This window comes from Triticum aestivum, chromosome 5A (assembly GCF_018294505.1).
Source record: "Triticum aestivum cultivar Chinese Spring chromosome 5A, IWGSC CS RefSeq v2.1, whole genome shotgun sequence".
In the NCBI taxonomy this organism is placed as follows: domain Eukaryota; kingdom Viridiplantae; phylum Streptophyta; class Magnoliopsida; order Poales; family Poaceae; genus Triticum; species Triticum aestivum.
This window is the reverse complement of record NC_057806.1, coordinates 373,209,188-373,214,647: the sequence shown is the minus strand read 5'-3', so window position 1 is coordinate 373,214,647 and position 5,460 is coordinate 373,209,188.

Below are 5,460 nucleotides of genomic sequence, written 5' to 3'. Positions count from 1 at the left end.
CCCTTCCTCTTTAACCTAGCAGCCGAGTGCCTTACTAAAATGATTCTCAATGCCCAGAAAAATGATCTGCTTAAAGGGTTGGCAGCTGACCTTATTCCTAATGGGGTTGCTATTTTGCAATACGCAAACGACACGGTTCTCCACATTGAAGATGATGTTGATAAAGCGGTCAATCTTAAGCTTTTGTTATATCTGTTTGAGCTAATGTCTGGCCTAAAAATCAACTTCCTTAAAAGTGATGTGTTGTGTGTGTGCGAGGATGATTCTGTCCTTCAAAAACATGTCGATTTGTTTGGATGTCAAATAGGGCGCTTCCCTATGAAATACCTGGGAGTGCCGGTTAGTTATTCTTCCCTGAGGAATTCTGATCGGGAATATGTTGTTGCTCGGTATCTCAAATGTTGTGACTCCTGGATCGGCAATTCTGCCTCGTCTGGTGGGAGATTGACCTTGTGAAATTCGTCCTTATCGAGCATCGCATACTACTATATGTCGATGTTCCTGCTCCCTAAAACCTTTATTGAGAGACTAGACAAGTATCGTCGTAAATTCTTTTGGTGTGGAGGGATGGGAAAAAGGCGGTATTATCTGCTTAAGTGGACACGGGTGTGTCGCTCTAAGAATAAAGGAGGTCTATGCATTAAAGATCTTCACAAATAGAACATCTCTCTTTTATCTAAATGGTGGTGGAAATTAGATACAGGGGAGGGGCTCTAGCAAAAAGTAGTGAGAGTGAAATACTTGGGAAATAATTCTGTGGCCAATGCTAAGACCAAGTTTAATGATTCCCCTGTTTGGAAAGCCCTGCTCAAACTTAAAGAAGTTTATATGGCTGGGAGGAAAGTGATTGTCAACAATGGCAACATTGCCAGAATATGGTATGACCCTATTAGCACTCATCCACCTTTATGTGTTGCTTATCCAGACCTGTTTAGTATTCCCAATTATCAGGGTGACCCGATTGCTAATTTAGGAACCGTGTCAATGGAGAGATTTTTAGGCGCAGATTGAATGCATATCTGACCCGTCAGTATGAGGGGGTCAAGAATATCATTGATAGCCTTGAAACCTCGGCTGGCCAAGATGGGATTGTATGTGCTTTTGATTCCAAAGGCAAATACACAACTAAATCTGTATTTGGAAGGCTAAATTGCCTGTCAAAATATAGATCTTTCTTTGGCAACTTTTTCAAGATGCTATTCTGACCAGAGATGTTATGAAGCGTAGAAACTGGGTTGGCAACCCTCGATGTTCCTTTTGTGATTGTAGAGAAACATATCTACATTTGTTCTTTCGTTGCCCTGTGGCAAGGATAACTTGGCGCACAGTTGGGGCACTGCTTGGTACAGATTTATGTCCCAATAATTTGTGTCAATTTTACTCTTGGTGTTATGCTTTCCTCCCTCAGAGGGAGCGATGTTTCACAATGGGCCTAGCGGCTGTTTGCTGGGCTATTTGGAATCAAAGAAACCAAGCTACTTTTGAATTTAAAAACATTTCATCTCCTTTTGAGATTGTTTTCACAGCCTGTGTGCATTTATCTTATTGGGCAGGTCTCCTAAAAGGCGAAGGGGGAATGGAGCTAGAGCGTGGCGCGATGTTGCTCAGGGAGAATGTCAAGGAGATGATGAGACTCTGTGAGACCGCGTATGTTGGTAACACTATGGAGTGATTCATCAGAGGCACCATAGCTCTCTGCAGTTCGTTCGCTGGAGCTGGGGGATGAAGCTCCACCCGAAGATCTCAGTAGTTTCCTTTTTAGTCTGCTTCTCTTGTTATGTCGCCTCTACGTAGGCTGTGATGGAACCTGAACTTGTTGCTGTTTGCTGCGTGTTGATAGTGCTTTGGGGTTTTTGCCTCGTAGTGGGCGTTTAGATTGCGAGTGCTCACAAAGGGTTTCCCTCAACTGTTTGAACTCGCCTTTTCCCTTTCCTTTTTGTGTGGATTTGGATTTGGCTGTATTTCCGTTATATCTTTAATGAAAAGAGGATTAGCCCGGTTCAAAAAAATTATCCTTCAAAAAATAACACACTGCACGATTGCAGCATGGCTTCCAAAAATAAATGGATGTGGCATTTTCTTTAGGGCTGGAATTGACAATGCATATAGGGAGTGAAAAATGTATATGCACCTACAAATTGGAATTTCTCTCAAAAACCAATATACCTATTATGAAGGAACCGAAGGAGAATATAGTTCAGTGCAAACAAATGCAACCATTCTCGTCGCATTCAGCAAACTACTTTGGTAATCATTCACCAACCGGGTACAACAATGCAGACTTCAAACATATACTCAGCTGTTTCGAAAGAAGAAGAAAAAAACATATACTCAGGATAGCGCACACACTTGAATATAAAGTGTGTTTTTGCGTAAACTTGTTCAAGCCTTGTAATTTACTTTTGTTGTCTTTGTTATTTTATTTTTAGAAAAGGAGGATGACCCCCGGCCTTTGCATCTGAGAGATGCATTCATCCATTTTATTAATTATTCCCGAGGACCTTACAAAGTAGTACAACAATATACCTAAATCCGCCATCTTGACAACATCTGCCGTTACTCCAATCCATATGATGAAGGGGCGCAAGGTGGGCCAAATATCCAGACCTCTCACCTAAGCCTAACATCTAAAGCCGGGGGTCCCGACCGAGCCACATACCAGGTCCGGGGCACAAACCGGTCCGACGCACTCACATGTGTCGTCGCCGCCATCTTCCACTGGTCCATCTTCAGAGAAGATTGAGGTGCCAACCTTGACAGGTGCATCTGCCATCGACGCCACCATGACGCCAAACAACGACCTCCACCTACGCGAGTCCATCTCCAAGCAACGGATGCAGATCCATGCTAGGATAGGGCCGCACCACAGCCGTCGTCCACCACCCACAAGCGCCACCCAGCCCCAAGGTTCCCAAAGCGGCGCCTTCAAGAAGTGAACGGCGCCGTGAGCATCGTCGCCGCCCAACAAAGTTAGGGCTTTCACCGGGGAGACCTAGGGGAATGGGAAGAGATGGGATCAGTCCATACCGACGCCTCCAAGAAGGGGAAAGGTGCCCTCAGGTGCCGCGTCGACGCGGCCATCCATGGCCGACTAGTGATTTCGCTCGAACTAGATCCTCGCCACCAGCAGTGCTTCCTGTACAGAACCGGCGACCCAAGGAAGCACGGCCCGACGAGGCTGACCCACACGCCAAACAGGAGAGGAGGGGAGGCGCCAGATCGCCCGCACCGGCCACCGAAGAAATAGCCATCGGCCGCCAATGACCACCGGATCCCGCCTCCCGCGCGGCCGGGACGCCAGATCCACCGCCCGCACGGCTGCTAGCCGGCCGTGCCTTGCCAATGGAGGCGTCGCTCCAGATCCGTGGTTCCCCACGTAGTGGCAGGGCAACTGAGGCCCCACCGCCACCATCCTTGGCGCCCCGGACTTGCCCGGCGGCTGCCTCAGGCGGCGGCGAGGAAGGGAAGAGGAGGAGGGGCGACTAGGGAGGAGGAGGGGCTCCTTGTATCTATGTTTATTGTTGAATATATGGTTTGTGCAAGTATATTGTATCCAGCCCACCTCCTAGTCTTTGTATAGTTGAGGTTGTGGCCCATCTTGTACTCCATATATACGTGCGCTATGCACCGATCAATACATCGTGAAGCATTGCCAAAACATTCGTTTCCAACATGGTATCATACCTGCGATCCTAACCCTAACCCTTGTCGCCGCCGCCGCCACCAGCCGCCGCCCCCGTGTGCCGCCGCCGCTTGCGCTTCCGCCCTCACACTGCAGCGCCGCCCCAAGCCGCGCCACCACCCCCCTTGCCGCGCCGTCTCACCACGCGCCGCCGCACCCCCCCTCTCGAACATGGCCTCCCCCGATTCCACCGGTACCACCCGCAGCCGCCGCACCAACCCGTTCGAAGGCCCCGATCCTGTCATCATCCGCGATCTCAACATCCTCGCTCAAGTTCCCGTCGTCCTCGATCACCTCATCTCCACCTACTATGCCTGGAAGACGTACTTCTCCCTTGTGTTATGTGAGTACAATCTCCGGGATCACATCGATGGCTACGTGGACTCCCTCTTCATGGAGGACGATGAGGAGTGGACGTCCATCGACGCCACTCTCATCTGTTGGTTCTACACACCATCTCGAAGGACCTCTTCCACACGGTGGTCTCCGTCGATGATGACGCTCACGCCGTTTGGACTAAGCTCAACGGCCTCTTCACCAACAACGCACTCCAACGCAAGGTTTTCTTGCACGGCGAGTTTTTTGGGTGCCAACAGCTCGACTCGTCCGTTGACGACTATTGCATGCGCCTCAAGAAGCTTGTTGACGAGCTCCGTGACCTCGGCGAGAAGGTCTCTGTCGGTGTCAAAAGCGGCGGATCTTGGGTAGGGGGTCCCGAACTGTGCGTCTAGGCCGGATGGTAACAGGAGGCAAGGGACATGAAGTTTTACCCAGGTTCGGGCCCTCTCGATGGAGGTAAAACCCTACGTCATGCTTGATTAATATTGATGATATGGGTAGTACAAGAGTAGATCTACCACGAGATCAGAGAGGCTAAACCCTAGAAGCTAGCCTATGGTATGATTGTTGATGTGTATGTCCTTCTACGGACTAAAACCCTCCGGTTTATATAGACACCGGATAGGGTTAGGGTTACATAGAGTCGGTTACAATGGTAGGATATCTTCATATTCGTATCGCCAATCTTGCCTTCCACGCCAAGGAAAGTCCCTTCCGGACACGGGACGGAGTCTTCAATCTTGTATCTTCATAGTCCAGGAGTCCGGCTTGAAGGTATAGTTCGGCTATCCGAACACCCCCTAATCTAGGACTCCCTCAGTAGCCCCCGAACCAGGCTTCAATGACGATAAGTCCGGCGCGTAGATCGTCTTCGGCATTGCAAGGAAGGTTCTCCTCCAAATTCCGTGTACCTGTTTGAATAAAGTCCAGTTTCTTGTAGATGTTGCGCTCCTTAGCTTCTACTCCCAATAATGGCCGTTTCCCACGTGTCAAACGAATATGAAAAGTCTGAGTGTTTTTTCGTTCACACCCCTAGCCGCGTAAATGAGCTGCCCTATTTAAGGGGACGAGGATTTAGATCCAATCCACACCTTCTCCCCTTCACGAGTGTTCATCAGAGCGCATCCGATAAAGGTCCATTCCACCATGGCCAGCCGCTGCAACTCCTCTGCTCGCCCTTCCAGCCCTAAGCCTGGATATTGTGAGAGATGTTCCACTCCGCATAGCGAACTAGTGACGCTCTAGACCAAGGGATTTCTACCCCCGGCCTATATGGTCCCGGTTCAAGCCGGTCTTGCCGTCTACAACGGCGGAGAGCAAGCAGAGAATGCCCCTAATCCATCCAAAGGAGAGCGGGTGTGGCTTGTCCCTTACTTAATAAGGGGGCTCGGATTTCCCATCCACCCATTTCTCCGGGGGCTGCTGGAGTTCTACGGCCT